This window comes from Choristoneura fumiferana, chromosome 17, assembly GCF_025370935.1.
Source record: "Choristoneura fumiferana chromosome 17, NRCan_CFum_1, whole genome shotgun sequence".
NCBI lineage: Eukaryota > Metazoa > Arthropoda > Insecta > Lepidoptera > Tortricidae > Choristoneura > Choristoneura fumiferana.
In genome coordinates this window covers 14,584,760-14,602,860 of record NC_133488.1, presented here as the reverse complement: position 1 = coordinate 14,602,860, position 18,101 = coordinate 14,584,760, and the positions used below count along the sequence as shown (strand labels likewise).

Below are 18,101 nucleotides of genomic sequence, written 5' to 3'. Positions count from 1 at the left end.
TTTCTATTTATTTCTATTTCTAACAGATGTAAGTGAGCACCGTGGCGTGGCGTCAAATTTTCATTTCATTAGACAGCTTGGAGCAAAAAAGATACCTTAATATAGTACAGAAAGGACGAATAAGAGAAGTGTTAGTTAGATATAATTATGTAAGTATCTTCCGATGCATATAAATATAACACCTAGCAATTTATTACATTCAAATTATATTATAAACTCAACACATTCCCGACAAATTCATTAAATGTGTGTGTATTTATTTACCAACCTGCTATACCTTCGCAGTTAAACAATAGTACACACGAGACCCACGTAACTCGTAGATATTTAGGTATGACCATATGAAATTGAATAATATATCTTTATAACAAAATAATAAATTACACCGGTTACAATATTGGCTTCACATTCATAATCACTGACCGCTATACTAATCTCAAGAAACAGAAATCATTGTGTTTGCGTTTGTATGTAGAGCACGCGATTACGGGTGCATTTCCTATGTTTACAAACATAAGAATTGTGTTATAGTGTGCTAGTTAAGTTGCGTCCTTTTATAATATTTTTTGTCGTGATGTATTGCAAATTTATAGTTTTCACTTTCGGATAGGATTATTTCAATAAAGACGGTACAATTCACTTTAAAAATTTAGCACGGAAATCACGGAATTAGTTAATTATAAAAAATAAGTACGCATTATTTAATTATTATTTGAGGGGGACAATGACCTCGTTGCTATTTTTTTAAGCAGGCGTGCCGTTCGGTGGCCCTATGCTATACGGATTCGTCATGGCTTTTATTTACTGCCATAGGTACGTGCAAAAAATGTTGATACATCGCCGCCCTGTTCAGGCCGCAGGCAAACACACGATACCATACATTCGTTAAAAGATAGCTGAGCGACAGAAAAAATTGGATTTGCCATTTAAAGGCCATCGCCTCTAAATGACGTAACCTTAAATTAAACTGCTGCTAACTTGGCACCGTTGCGCAAAGGATCGTGGTCATCCGCAAAATTAACTATTTATTGGATAACTAATAGGAGAAACTGCATCAAATTTCTTATTAAAATTTATGATGATAAATTAGTACCTACCTACTATTTTTGAATGGTGTTCACTAAATTTGCGTTTCCATCGTCTTTTCTATAGTACGATAAGATGTTAAGATATCTAACGGTGGGGATCATTTGTGAACATTTTACCACGCCTATTAAAATTCTCCACCCTTATATTCAGCAAGCTGAATAGATGCATTGTGCCCTCAGGAATGCTTTATCAAGAATCTCTATTGAGTGCGCTCGCCAACAAAACGGTTAGTTTCGGTTAACCAGGGATAAGCGTACAGGAATGTTATTTTCAATTTAAATCAATTATTAAAAACCGGCCAAGAGCGTGTCGGACACGTCCAAAATAGGGTTCCGTAGCCATTACGAAAAAATATGTACCTAATTTTTTTTCTAAGGATTTCGTATTTTACGAACGGGACGCTCGATTTTAATGAAAATTTGCACTTTAAAGTTGAATATTTTGCAAACAAATGACTGAATCGAAAAATCGTTTGGCAATTTCCTAATGATTTTAAAAGACCTATCCAACGATACCCCACACTACAAGGGTGGATGAGAAAAAAAAAACACCCCCACTTTACGTCTATAGGAGGTACGATAATTTTTTTTTTGTAATTATTGTACCATTGTGTCGACATAGTTTACATACGTATTCGTACAAAATTACAGCTTTCTAGCATTGATAGTCCCTGAGCAAAGCCGCGGACGGACGGAAAGACAGACAGACAGACATACCCCCCTCCCCTCTCTAAAATCTAAACAGGTGTGTGGAAATTTTTTAAAAATTGTAAGTATCTGAAACTTACAAGAAAAACTGTTACGGTTAAGGTTTTTTGGTAATTATTAGTAGTTTAAGAGTAAATAGCAGCCTAAGGTATAAAATCTACCTAAACTTGGAATATCCCGTACAAAATACAAAATCCTTAGAAAAATATTACTTAATTTTTTCGTAATGGCTACGGAACCCTATTTCGGGCGTGTCCGACACGATCTTGGCCGGTTTTTTTAATACTAGTTAAATAGACCAGTTTCTCATTTTTAATTACGTATGTTATAATCCAGGGTTTCTCATACTTATGGCTCCACGTACCCCGGTTAAATTGTCGCTAAATGAAATAATAATGTCGGCGAGTGTCCGCTGCATCTTGAAGCGGCTTATCGCGGATCTTAGCTGGTAACTGACGAATTGTCTGCTTGCTGGAAATTAATCTGGTGTGCAGTGCACTCAATGTGGGTAGTTACACTTATTCTGAGAAATGCCTTCATGGGAATTGTACTCTTGCAGCATTCCGATCCTCGCTTGTTTTAGTACAGTTGGGTATAATTGATCAAACTATGAATGCAAACCTCTAGCTCCATAGTGAAATCACCTTTAGAGTTCCCTAATTGATTAATTCGAAATAATTTTAAAAAACGGGTTAAAGTTTTAAAATGAGAATAAAAAAGTTCTTATTGATTAATTCATTTTTTTTAAAACGGGTTAAGTTTTAAAATGAGAATAAAAATATATAATTGAGTCACTTACTTAGTCACTTTCATTCTGAAAATTCCAAGGCATTCTTTGTAGGTAAGCTGAGCTAAAATTATAAGCCTGGTAGACCGGATTATGAGTCCGAATTACCACTCGGCCTTAGCCCAGGGTATATACATTTTATCTAATGACAGTAAATATAGAGTACTAGCAGTACCACAAGTTTTCTGACTGCATACATCGCATGTAAGTAAGTATAATATTATAAATTCAAACACTTTATTCTAAACTTTAGAATCTAAAGAAATAAAGTAACAAACACAACTGTCAAACATTAAACTACTTTATGGGATCACTATGAGTCAACCCTCGATTGAATGAGAGCGTTGATATTTAATTAGGAACCGACCAAATTCGGTATTGTAATTCGGTATAAACGATAATATAAAAAAATGTGGACTTGCCTATAAGTTTGGTTACGTTTTAGGTACAGTCACCAGCGCCAATATATGATACAACAAGCGTGCGTGCGTGATACGACTCTATTTCTATGGCCGGAAGGACGTGTCAGATATTTTTGCACGCTCCACCGTGGCAGATATTAATGCTGGTGACTGTACGTACAATATCGGCTTAAAGCCAAATACCGTCACCGTTCATTTGCAACTGCACAATAATCTCTATTGAAACATTATTTAAGTGGCGCTTAGTATTGTTGCTAAGTCACGGCTAAAGGCTACTGTAATTAGTCAAAATCCATTGGTAGCCTTCTTAGAGCAAAGTTTCTCTTACGTGGTACCTACAGAGTATCTATTTAGTGACCCGGCTGCGGTGACCCAGTTCAAATTGTCTCATTAAGGCAAGGAGCTTAATTACTTACGCCTAATGATTCCGTTAGCTCACCTGTTGTACGAAGAATAATAGATTTTTAAATGAAAAAATGTTGCTAATGTGAGATGTTATAGATAGGTCGAGCCTGATTTAACGATGTTTTAACGAGATAACCAACCAACCTCGTTGCTAAGTGCTATATCAAGGCGGTCATATATAATGAGTTTGTATTGGTAATTAATATGTACTTAAAATAGTTGCTTCATTTTTCATATTACAAACCAAAGCTGCAAAATATGAAAGATATATATTTGCATGCTATATTAAATGATTACCTATCCTACCTCTCCATTTTTTTTGTGGAAGTCGTAAGAGGCGACTGAGGATATAGGTTAAGGTATACCGTAGGTAACAGGCTAGCAACCTGTCACTCATGGGCGTACCCAGCTTCTGGCCTAGGGGGATGCAAGTCAGTAGGGCTACTACGAAATTTCGAAAATCGAAGGTCGTATCGTACCGTCCCTCTCACTCTCGTATTAAATAATATAAGCGTCGGCGGGACGGTACGATACGATCTTCGATTTTCGAATTTCGTAATAGCCCTGCAGATTTTTAGGTCAGATCACCCGTGTTTTGTCTGTGCGTCTGTGCAGCAGCCCCCTTGCCCCCCCTCCATTGCCCATGCTGTCACTATTGTACCGTTTTTGTCAAGCTTAAAACCTAAAATTGCTAAAAGTGGCTCGGAAGCGGTAACATTTCGTGTGCTCAGCCTAACCCATTTGGGAATACAGGCGTGATGTTTGTGTGTATAAATTAGAAATAGCAGAATAAGCTGTCTATTGTCTCAACACCACCTAATGATATTTTATGTAACTACCTATTATTTGCAAGTAAATTCAATTCAATTCTATTCTATTCTATGCTTAAGTTTGAAATAGTATTATGACTGGTACTAATTAAGTAACAAAACACACGAAACCATCAAGGAGTCCTTGATATACGCTATGTTTGCTAGTGTTTTGTTTTCCCTGGCCGTGTTTATTTACGCTCGCCATTGCCACGCGTGTTTACGCATTACTGTTTTAAACTTTGGCCTTTCACGCGCTTTCTGCCACAAGGAAATGGTGTGACCCAATTACAGTGGCAGGATATTTCCACCATGTAGCCTGTAGGCTTAACCTAAATGAGCTGATTTACGAAACTGACCGGCTCAAGTGTGAGGCTTGGCTTGTGTATTCGGGGCAGGAACGTGTTAATTGCCGGTAGGTATACGTCCTGCTTCATTATGAGAGGAAAATGATATTTTGCCACGTACACGATAGAAACAGACATTACCGTTTTAATAAATATAGTAAAAGTTGTGCGTAAAGTACAACAAATAAATACTTATATTGATATACTGGGTGGAACCTAATGATGATACTTTAATTAAACAGGTGATAGAGTTGCTTAAACTGAATAACTTTCTGTTCCATGACATAGGTCAAAAAACGAATTTATTTTACGCCTATCCATAGTCAAAGTCGGTCAGCTAATATATACATTTTGTATGGAAATCTGTTTTTTTTTCTTTTTCGACCTATGTTCCTTGGAGAAAGTTGTTTAGTTTAAGCAACTCTATCACCTGTTTAAGTAAAGTATCATCATTTGGTTCCACCCTGTATAAAGCTTTTACTTGCGGCTTTGCTCGTGTATTGGTTTTACGGAATTTTACTAAAGTCCCAATTCTTTAAAGTTACCTATAGTAGTGCCTATAGTAGGTAATTTTCGGATAGGATGGGTACGGTGACACATGTCATTAAGCAATTAAAGGGTTGTGACAATGTAAATTCGAATCGATTTATTGCGATTCTCGATTAAATATGCTAAGGGTGTTTAATCGATTTTATTAGTGATAGTTTATATTTTTAACTAGTTTTTGCCTGCGGCTTCACCCGCGTAGCAAGTGATTTTGCTTGTCTATCGGGATCTCACAAACCATGCGGTCTTCTTTGACAATATATCAAAACTAATAACGGGAAAAAAAATAACAAAAACCGTAATAACAAAATTGAATAACAAACTAACAGTTCAAAACATCAAACGATACGAAACACTCGATACAAAGACGCATTTAAGGACCTTCGCTCTCGTACTAATTGACAGATGATGCGAGTCAAATGATTATACAAGATTGTGGAATCGATTCGATCGATAAACAAAGTCAAGCTCTATTGATATAGGAGTTCCGTTTTACGCGATGAAAGTTGACGAGATTAAAATTTATCTTTTTAGTTTTAAAACGTAATAATATATTTTTAAGTGATTTTTGTTTCATCATCATCATGTCAGCCGAAAGACGTCCACTGCTGGACATAGGCCTCCCCCAAGGCTCTCCATTCAGACCGGTTTTGTGCTTTCCGCATCCACCGCGTAACCAAGTCGTCGCTCCATCTTGTTGGAGGCCTACCGACAGCTCGTCTCCCGGATTTTTGTTTATTACTACGAAATCTTTAAAGCTATAGAGATATATTTATTTTTTTGTGCTTTCGGGATTCAAGTATATTTTTTTATAAATTATTGGCCTGAAACGTTCATGGCGTGGAATGAAAAAAACGCAAGAGTCACCGCGGTTGTTTGATTATTAAAAATTAAAACAAAAATTAAAAACTTAAACAAAACTTAAACTTAAACAAAAAAAAAAACAATTTTTTTAACTAATAAATTAAATCGACTAAAATAAAACTGAAAAGTTATAAACGGAATCTAGTTTCTTCAATTTACAAAGTAATTTACTTATAGCAGCCAGGATAACTGCCGCTAGGAAAGTAGGTTGGATGCCATTCAATATGTTGCTAAATTAAGGTATGCCAGTCAAATCCAATACATTTGCTAATCAATACATTTGACGAAAATATAAATGACATCTTAAAAAAATTAAAGGTAATAATTTGCATAATAATAATTTATCAACTCATTAGTTGGGAAATGATATAAGTGCGAAACGTTGAGTTGGGAAATAATATTTCGCCTAAATAAAAATAGTGGATAAATAGTTTGGGAATTAATAATTTGCTAAATAATTTTCGCCGAAACATTAGTAAACCTACCTACCTATAAGTAGAAATAACTTTAATCGCCGGGTCATCTTGACATTGACCATGAATACAATGACGCGTATCGTATATTAGCTACGGCTACGAGGAGAATGTAAGCTAATAACGATAACTAGTACGTAGCAAGATGTAGGTGAACTACGTGAGATAGCCCTGCATAGTGATGCACCAGCACCAGTAGGGCAGCTGCGCTTCACTGAAGTGTCAGATATCATTTAATTTATCGTTGTGTGTACACAGGCGCTGCTCGCTGAACTCTGACCCATTCAACAGCAGCGTTCGGGTCCGGGTGAATACGACTGCGAATTATAATGAAAGAAGTCTATACTTCATTTCGTCTATATCTGTCGATTTCCAAATTATTTGTTAGTGTAGATCATGGTGTCCTATCATTTCATTTTCATTTCGCAACGAAAGTTTGACAAATACTTCATTTCATAAATTTATCTTTATACAACTACAGATTTTGCAAATAATTTATTTTACCGAATAATCACTTAACAAAATTTCATTTAATATTGTATATTATACTTTGGCAAATAAATTATTTATTATTCATATTATAACGTACGACCTACAAACGTTTGGTATACTAGTTTGTTTGTCATTGGTTTCAGTTTATAAAAAACTTTATAATAAAATCGCCGTAACGTCGTTACTAGTGAAGTACTCGTAGGTTAGGTTAGAACTGCGACCTAAGAAAAAAACTGGTACCAGTTTAGAAGGTTAGGTTAGGTTAGAACTGCGACCTCACCAAAAATAAACTGGTACCAGTAAAGTAGGTTGTGTTAGAACTGCGACCTCACACAAAAACGAGTTGCTATCAGAAAAGAAGTAACTAATAACGCCAGCAATATGACGGTAGATGAATAACGTTATAAATACAAATTTTGTATCTTTTTTTTCTTGGTTTGCGTATGGTAGCAATTATTATTAAGTAACCTTTTTTTTAAGTCGTTTTTTAAATCAATGAGTTTGGCATAGAAACCTTTTGTGGACTAGTTCTCAAACGATAAGTTTTAAATCGAAACACTTTTGAAACAACATATTTGTGAAATGAATTTTGCTCAAGTATTATGATTTAGTTTCTTGTGTTCCAGTAATCCTGTTGTACGCAATGTGCTTATTGTATTGAATTGCCGCAAATAATTTCTTTTTGGATTGTTTTTTTCTCTCTTTGATTTTTGATTTTTGTTTTTAATCTTTTTCTCCTTTCCTTTATTAGACTTGTGTTAAATGCTGTGTGCAATCATTATTGTGATGTATTGCGCTGTAATTACGTAAAGTAAGTCACTATTTGTAATTTCGTTAGCATGCATTATGTTATTGTACACAAATTAATAAAATAAAATAAATAGACGTGATGACTGATGAAGTAACAAAAAACAAACAAACAGACTTATAGAAACTTTCGCATTTATAATATTAGTGGCATTGTTTCTGGGGCTCTTCAATCAATTTATTTCGTTTTATTTATATTGGGCCGTGATTGTTTAGGAGCAGATGGTCCTGATTTAGTTCTTAGGTACAATTAGCAGCAGAAGTTGATAAGCAGATCTAGTGCTCAAAATGATCTACACACGACTCTACCACCCAGGTAATAAGAGAGTTTGTAGATCATTTTAAGCACCACAACCCTGATCCACTTCTCCAGCTGACTGTACATCTTTGACCTCTTCAATTAGGACATGAGGACTTGACTTATGTAACTATACTGTTCGGGTCGAGCGAATAAGACATACTAATTAATATAAGGAAGGTTGTTTAAATTGACAGTACATTTTTAGTCCAGTAGGTACTGTATCTGACAGTTCTTTTTTACCCGACTGCCCGAAAGAGGGTTATTTTTTCATAAAAACCAAGCTATTTAGTTATTCGTGATACTTATGCGTGATAATATGAAAGTATAGTTTGGAATGGCGAGACTCGGATAAACTTATTTTCGAAATTATTCAAACTAAGAGCTCCTCCTTTTATTTCAAGAAGTCCTTCATTTTACTTTTCATATGCAAGTAAATTCACTTTCTCGAAAATTTATGATTTAATTAAAGCGGAAAATGGTATCAATAACAACTACAGACTGCTTCCAAGGGTCGCAGAACCGAGTAACTATTTGATATAAATTTCAGCTTGATACCTCTACGTGTTCCTGAGAAAAAGGATCTTGACAGATTGACAAACAGATAGGCGGATATGAAAGTGTTCATATAAGATTTCTTTTTTTCTTCCTTTTGAAGTAATAAAAACTAATTATTAGTGCAGTACTCGTAATGTATACTTGTTCTAAAACACATTTGTTTAAAGACATACCTACTCGTACCTTTAATTTACTACATTTTAATAGCACAACTTATGATGGATTTTGTAATTTATTGATTAACAGGTTGCCGGTTGTTGGTTGAATTACCGGAGAGATGTTTTAAAACGAAAGTATCACTTCCAAAACATCACCAATAAACAGCTGATGTCATTTTCTTATCATCCTACCTACTAATATTATAAATGCGAAAGTTTTATGAGTATGTAGGTATGTTCGTGTGTAGGTACGTGCGTGTGTGTGTGTGTGTGTGTGTGTGTGTGTGTGTGTGTGTGTGTGTGTGTGTGTGTTGATACTCTTTCACGTCGAAACGGCTTGGTGGAATTAGATAAAATTTGGTATGTAGGAAGTATCAGGATTTAAGCACGTAAAGTCTCAAAATCTGAACTGTGTGCTAAATTTTGCGTCTAAAGACAAAATTTCAGTGGTTTTCCTACACCTGTTTACACTTTTAAACAAAACAAATATTCTAATTTATGCGTATACCTATGCAATAGACAGGTTACAGGCTCGATTTATATGATATGATTTTGTTGAAAAGAAAACAACATCGCATTCAATAAAACACAGAAAAACCTATAATGACTATCACTTGACCTGACCAAATGATTGATAAGAAATAAAATACGAGTATATAAGAAATTCCGTTATCATCCCACACATGCGAATTTTTACTTACGAATTGCTTGAACATATTAACTTTATTGAAAGTTAAAAAAAATGATAACATTTTAAATTTACGTGCAAGTATTTATATCTAAAAGTTAAATGATCTTTCTTTTTCCGAATATTAGTCCTGAATATTCCCGATATTTTTACTGCATGATAGTTTTTGACGCCGTGATATTTAACAAATTAGAACATTCGCATTCTGATGACTTCTATAATTAGTATGGTCATATTTTCCTGTTATAAATACTCAATGACCTAGAACAACGTAAATATGAATTGTTAACTCAATATTTGATATGGTTAGCAGTCGTTTCTAATTAGACAAAAAAAGGAGACACTAACAAGCATATGCGACAACGGCATAGATAAGATGTTTTGTTATAAATTTTAAGGCGTACCTATTCAATATATTTGCTATATACCTACCTACACGTATGCGAAATTAAGGATGTGAAATCTCGACAGGAAACATTTCTTTGTCGCAGTAAGTTATGAAGCAATGCTGTGGCAACTTAAAACACGGCATGGCATAGACGGTAGTTTTTGAATACTCCTAATTCTTTTGTTAGAAAAGGCACAGCAAAAATATCCGGTAAATTTGCACTTTGTGTGCTGTTTATGTAGTTAAAGGATAATATGTGTAAAGATATATCGGTTAAGTTTACATAACTGTATTAAGATTAGTTAAATAGTTCGAGAATTACTGTGTAAACTATTTTGAAATGTTTGCTGTCCTGCTTAACTAACTGATAACACAAAGTTTAGTAAAATTATTATCAGTCAAATTGAGCATGACTGCAGAAGAAACAAATTACTTACATTGAATGCACAAAAAACTTTCTTCGGGTGCAAAAAATACGTATGATTGATTCACCCGCGAAAATGCGGTAAAAGTCTTGAGGTAAGTAATTAAAAATCTCTATTAATTTATCAACTAATAAGTACGTAGCACTTTGATTTTATTCACATAATTACGTTGTTATTTCTACGTTTGCAGTTAACAGTTTTATTCATAACCAACGGATTTTGTCAATTGTTTTAATTCTAGCGCGCTTTTCGTATTTCTAACACGCGACCGTGTTTGCCGCCTCACGTGAGTCGGCAGACTGGCTGGTTGGACGTAAATCCGCCGTCGGAATGCACCGGCTTTATCCAACCGAATGGAATAAACACCTCTTTTTAGCGATATCTGTAACAGTGATACGACTTCAACTAACAGTACGGTTATTAAGTATTTCACTTTCTAGCCAAAAGGCGTGACTGCAATACCGCTCCAGAGCCCAGAATGTTAGAGCCCACTTCCTTTGTTTTTCAAAAAGACCCCGCATGAAATGTATGATAAAAAACTGGCCAAGTTCTTGTCGGGCCACACGCAGTGTAGGGTTTCGTACGAATATATGACAAATATTCAATATCAAGTTTCGATCGACAATTACCTACTCGTTGTAATAAGTAGTTTTTCTTTTAAATTCATTATATTATTTGAATTATCCACTTTTTCGGCGTGATTAACTCATAAAAAATTAGGTAGGTACCGCTTTCTAGCATTAACAGTCTTTTAAGCTAAGCCGCAGATATGACGTAATTATAAGGGTGCCTCAATTCCGCAGTTACCCTAAAAAAGATCTGTAAAATTTTATAGAATTAATAAGTTAGTGTTTTGAAATCCCGGTTAAGCATAAGGGTCGAGGAGAGAAATCAATGTCACATTTGTGAGTGGGAGGGAATACCTATTTTTTAATGCAAGGCTGAAAAGCAGAGGTTCGGCGCAAGTGCTCGTATTGAAAACCGAGGAAACAAAAAAGAAGGTAGGAACTTAGTACACGAACGAAGCAAGTCGATTGACAAGAATATTTCTGAACGAAGTGAGGATTTGAAGGCACAAAACGCCGAGTGAAACACAATTTTCACGTTATTACAGCAAAAACATAAGAAAATGGAAAAGTAATAGTTGAGTCACTTTTTTTAATAGGTACCTATTCGTAATCAATTATTCTCTACGTGAACATTTCAGATGAATAAGTTTTTGTTAAAACTTACATTTTTAATAGAAGCTTTTTTGCTGACTGTACTTTTTGTTGACTGTACTTGTATTGTCCCCCAAACTACATTTGCATACCAAATTTCAAGTCGATGCCATTAACCGTTGAAGAGTTCCGTTCTGCGGAGACGATCCTGGCCGGACTACCAGGATGTCACTACCAGATTATTATATTGTCACGCAAGTTACATAAGTATACCAAATTTCAAGTCAATCCAACTACTGAAAGTTGGTCGAATTCAACTTGCAAGATTTGATTAAAGACACACAGACAGCCAACGGGACAGGGGAAACTAAACAAAAACTTGTAAAAAGTGATGCTTCTGTTTGTGAATTGCACGAACTTAATTGAAGTACTTTTTAATATCTCGAAAAGTAAGCAATTTTGGGCTATACGTTATACAACTTTTTTACTCCAATTAGTCAGCAAAATCGATGGTCAAAATCTTTCGGGTCACTCAGGCCCACGTGTATAAAACAAAGTCGGGTTTGTTTGAACACTTATAACTCGAGAACGGCTGGACTGATTTTTATGATTTTAATTTGTTGTATTTGCCTCCTTTCCGAATATCAGAATAACTGCTAAGTCTAGAAGATATTTTGAACAGGTATTCGTCATACAACTCAAATGAAAACCACGATGTGATTTTTGGAATTCGCTAGCTAGAGAATTCAGCAAAATCTCGAAATTTAAATTCAACCGCCAGATGTAATGTTTAACGCGAGCGGAGCCACGGGGAAAGTCCATAGTACATTATGATGCAGTTCTATCATGAATCAACTAACAATAGCTTCTGTGCAAGAGCAGCATCAACAGAGCCTGCTCCCTTTTTAGGGGTAAGCTCACCTTTGCTTTCCTTTCTGTGTTTTTATTTTTTTATTTTATTTTTATGTGCAATAAAGAGTTTACATACCTAAGTACTTAAAGTTGGTTCATATTGTGTCTACCTACCTACCACTCAGTAAATTTTATCATTAAATCATACATATTCCTAATAACATCGTGACATTTGTGATCATTGATCAGTACTCCATGAATACTTTAATAAAATAGGTAAGGTTCGCATATCTCATTCATGACATGACACCTCTCTCATGCATCGTCTTCTTCATGGTAATCGGATATTGTTTAGTATATTGCGATATACTTACTTAAATAATTTATTTGAAAAATCTTTATTCTTAGTAACTATCTAGGCTTACAATGAACATTTGTCAACACAGATGTGCGGATGCGACACCAAACCGTGAATAATTCCTATAGAAAATTACATAATATCGATAAAAAAGTTATCTGCCTTGAAAAACTGGTATTAATCTTGCAGACGCAACATTCTAGGTAATTTAAGACATCGGCAACGCCTCAGATTATATCAATGTCCTTGATTAACTATTCTCTGATCAAAAGTAGAACCCACTTGTTCGTACGAGGGCCGTCGGATAACCCGTGGCATTCAGGTCTGTAGGACAATCGGGAAGGATGGGCGCGACCTCGGACACGCCAGCATAATAGCCTTGCTGTATACTCTCAGCTCAAAAGTCACGACCACATCGCTCGAGACTGTAGTAGTCTAAATAAAAAAAAAAACATATGTAGCGCAAGACATCTTAAATGAGTTTGATTCACTGTGTTACAGGGATTTTATCAAACCACGATAAAAACCTGGTAAAATGATAAAACGAGTTGCCTATTTTGGTTGATTTCGTCATTTCACTAAACAGATTCAGGGATTGATTTTTTTTCTATGAAAATGATAAAATGGTTCGTCATTTTAACATCCTGTGTGACTTGGTCGTGTCCCCATGTCCCTTAGAAATTTTGCTACACACATATCCCATCCTATCATATCCTTATTTGTAATATCCCACTAATATTATAAATACTTAGGAAAGTTTGTAAGTCCGTTTGTTTGTTACCTCATCTTGTTGTCTAACAACCTGTTGTCTTGTTTAAATAGTATATATTCTGAAAATAGATGAAGGATACTTTTGACCCCGCAAAATTAGAAACAGTTCTACTGGATGGTCATTAACGAATTATTCGCAGATGAATTCCTATTATCCCTAACTTAGTACGTCCTTCCTTCTATCCGTAAATAAAGTAACACGTGCTACTTTTTATCTAGGGAAAATGTAGTTCCCGCAGGATGCAGTCAAAATTACAGCCATCAACTAGGGCTTGATAAATATAATTAAGTCTTCCACCCGCATGAGTTCCGATATTTGAAATTTGTACTGAATTCGCGCAGATCCTTCACCAACACTATCGCAATACTAAGGATTCTGTAGGAAGTAGGTACGCTAGGAATATTTTTATAATCTTTAGCAATACTATATATACTAAACACATATTATTATATATTTTAAACGTATGGAATATTTCAGAACTAATCAATAACCTTCAGAACTGACTGCAACAAGTCATCGAACTCTCCCCGATAAGAACAGATCTAACTCCTAACAATAACAGATCTGGGGACCGATTTTTAGGGTTCCGCATCTGAAAAGGACAAAACGGATGGCCTATGGTCACTCCCGTGTCTGTATATTTGTCTGTGCGTCTGACACAGGCCATTTTCTCCGAAACTAGTGAACCGATTGAGTTAAATATTGGTACACATGTGTAACTCGGTGACAACGGTGACCCAAAAACAGGATTGTAACGTAAATAACCAAATTTTAAACATGCGAGTCACTTCTGGAGGACAAATTAGAAAAAAAGGAAACTATATTGTGCGTGTGTCAAATTATTGTGATTTTTTTAATAAATAATTATATGTATAAAAAAACCGGCTAAGAACGTGTCGGACACGCCCGAAATAGGGTTCCGTAGCCATAACGAAAAGATTAAGTAATATTTTTCTAAGGATTTCGTATTTTGTACGGAATATTCCAAGTTTAGGTATATTTAATACCTTAGGCTGCTATTTACTCTTAAACTACTAATAATTCTCAATAAAACTTAACCGTTATAGTTTTACTTGTAAGTTTGATATACTTACTATCATCCAGAATTTTTTCAAATTTTTCTACCCACCGGTTTAGATTTTAAAGAGGGGGGGGACGCTCGATTTTAATGAAAATTTGCACTTTAAAGTTGAATATTTTGCAAACAAATTACTGAATCGAAAAATCGTTTTAGCAACCCCCTATACTTAATGGTTTTAAAAGACCTATCCAACGATACCCCACACTACAAGATTGGATGAGAAAAAAAAATCACCCCCACTTTACGCCTATGGGAGCTATTCTAAAAATTTTTTAAAAAAATTTTTATTGTACCATTTTGTTGGCTTAGTTTACATATTATATATTCGTGCAAAATTACAGCTTTCTAGCATTGATAGTCCCTGAGCAAAGCCGCGGACGGACATGGCGAAACTTAGGGTTCCGTTTTTGCCATTTTGGCTACGGAACCCTAAAAAGAACTTGTTGTGAGAATCTCAAATTTGCACATTAGTAACACTGATAGAAATAAAACTACTCACGTTATTTTATATTTCATTAATTCAATATAACAACGAAATCATACAATTTATTTAAAAAAAAATGTATCATCTAGACTAGACGGCCTCCATTTAATCGTTCTATCTATCTTGCGATAGACTATATTGTAAGTATGTAAATTCACTGGCACATGCTGCGGGGGATGGCGGCTATGTCATCGTGAATGTTTATTTTATTTGGGCTATTGTCGTCGCTTTATTAAGGCAAACTCGACTCTTTACATATCCCCACAGGAAAAAAACACAAATTGTATGGTCCTATTGTAAGGTCTTGTGGCTCCTTGCAAGCCATGAGATGTCACCTCTGCGAGAAACCAATTTGTTTGGAAACATATCTTTGATTACCGGTAAACTTATGTTCCACGTATGGCATGTTGTTTCATCTTGTTGCAATGTCCTGTCCTGCTATTGTGTCCTTCAAATTCATGCAATAGGGTGCCAAAAATTGTTTCAACATCTTCACGTATTCCACTGAAATCAGTTACGTAAGTACCTTCCTTTACTATTTTCAAAGAAGTCTTAGTTACATATTCGAATCACCTACTCTTTTCTTTTCCATGTAAATATGAAATTGTTGGTGTTTTGAGAAATAAAAAAAATTGACAACTCTAGTCTCAAATAATTTTAGCAGTACCTACCTACCTATATAGTTTAGCAGCAGATTTTACTATTATTGAATGGTATATTTTCGAGGAAAGTAATTCTACTAACTTTGACATGTAATTACTTTATTTTGATTTCGATTGTGATTATATAATTTAAAATATTGTTATTTTGTTAATATGATGGTTTGAGTTTTGAAATAAATATTATTATTTAAAAAAATATTCACAGAACCTTTTAATTACCGCGAACGACTAACTACATAAGTTAATGAAATGACTTTCCTGTTTTACCTAGTTAATAAGTTATTAATATATCTAAATTTAGCAATGCAGTTATGATTTATACTTTTAAAGGTGATGATAATTGTATCGACGTTGTGAAGTTAATAATTATAATTTACATGTTCTTTCATTTTTTGACTTTTTCTATAATTCTACTTCTATATATACTAAACTAAGTTAAAATTATAACTAAAAGTAAAATAAAAGTAACTATTAACTAAACTATAACCTAGAAAAAAATTGGTAAATGGAACCCCCCGCGCAATGGATCCAAAGATGCTGGCAGCATTTATTTCTTCGCTGTATAGCTTTGCTGAAACGTTGTGCGAGGAAACTGACATATAATTCTTTAAAAAGAAAGAACAACACCAAGAAAAAAGAAGAAGGAGATTAAACATATCGATAGCTGGAAAAGTCGACGATAACATTAAATATTTACATGATGTTCCAAAAAATACAAGTTAGGTTAAACAAAATAGACTTTTTTACGTGGTCCCATTTTATAATAACATCTGATGATAGAGAGATCTTTCAAAGATATTGTTTATTAATATAATTTATACTAACTTACTCTCAAGAGATTGAAAATATCATCAATTAAGTAAACATTGCACTGTACACCTACTTTATACATGGTCCTATATAATATAATACACAGTTCAAAGTCGTGGTCGTATACTCCATGACGTGATAATTATTTAAACGTGATATCGCAAAAAACAAAATCTGCTAACATTTCTAATTACTCAAGACGATAAAAATGAACCTCCTATTTATTTATTGAATAGGTTACTGACCTCTCTGCGAGTGAATAACCACAAGGTTGGATTATTTCGTGACTGCTCCTTCTGATGTTTTCCTTAAATTTTGACTTAAGTAAGTGGGATTAATTACAAGTGAGTATTTTGACGTTTGCCATCCACTTCAGTACAAACATGAATACAGCAGCAATTTTAACGTTTAATTAAACGTTAAGAAATCCAAACATACTACTTACTACTACTACTTATCTACTATTTCTGGTGTACAATAAGGAGTCATTGTATTGTAAGATTGCTTAAATTAATTTAGTGTTTGTTTACACTGATTAAAAAGTATCAGCATGGTGAACGGTTGTGTTGCTCTCATGATGATCTTTGGTCTGGTTTCAGACGTGTCAGCGTAGTGTAGTGGACAGTGGTGGTGATAGTTTGGTTTGTGTCATGTTTGTTCTTACAGTGTGAAGGTGGAGGAGTTGTATGAACACACATTTGTTGCATAGACGTTTCTATCGTAAGGTCGTGGGTGAGCAAAGTATTTGTTTATAGTTCGTTGACATGGACCTCCGCAAAGTATCGCCTTATTCAACAAATATTTTTTTGGCGATTTTTATCTCAAAAAAAAAAACTGAATTCTTTTAATTATAACTTATTTTATTTATAAATTAGGATGGTAAAGCCTTGTGGACAAAGTATTTTAATATAAGTACCTACATCCAGAATAATTCCCCCAGTGTTTGGCTAAATTAGAATGAAAACCCCTATAAAGATACCATGAGAATATTTTCGTGCACAGTGCACGAGCCAGCAGGAGTGGACCTATAGTCGTCTACCAAAGGTCCATAGGTACTATTTAAACTTCAATCACTCCTGCTGGCTCGTGCTGAGGCACCGACTTCAGACTGGTAGAAAATTATTGTCATGGTTTTTTGTAGTCGGTTCCAACCCGTGAAGTACTTGTTATTGAGTAGTCACTCCGTTGGTCAAATGTGGTATTCTTCATCATCAGTTCCACTTCACCAAATTATCCACAACATTAAGCTGCAACATTAAGATGAGGAGCATGAACAGCCACAACATTAAGCTGCAACATTAAGATGAGGAGCATGAACAGCCACAACATTAAGCTGAGGAGCATGAACAGCCACAACATTAAGCTGCAACATTAAGATGAGGAGCATGAACAGCCACAACATTAAGCTGCAACATTAAGGTGAGGAGCATGAACAGCCACAACATTAAGCTGCAACATTAAGATGAGGAGCATGAACAGCCACAACATTAAGCTGAAACATTAAGATGAGGAGCATGAACAGCCACAACATTAAGCTGCAACATTAAGGTGAGGAGCATGAACAGCCACAACATTAAGCTGCAACATTAAGATGAGGAGCATGAACAGCCACAACATTAAGCTGCAACATTAAGGTGAGGAGCATGAACAGCCACAACA

General features: G+C 34.9%; 1 protein-coding gene across 1 annotated transcript in view; it reads right to left on the bottom strand.

Annotated features, from left to right (window-relative positions):
* The window catches only part of LOC141437513 (beta-glucuronidase), a 28,697-nt gene extending 18,090 nt beyond the window's left edge, over nt 1–10,607 (bottom strand). Inside the window, exon 1 of the mRNA XM_074100945.1 lies at nt 10,276–10,607. The gene's annotated coding sequence lies outside the window, so the exon portion shown is untranslated. The remainder of the gene's footprint in view (nt 1–10,275) is intronic.
* Nucleotides 10,608–18,101: the final 7,494 nt, after the last annotated feature.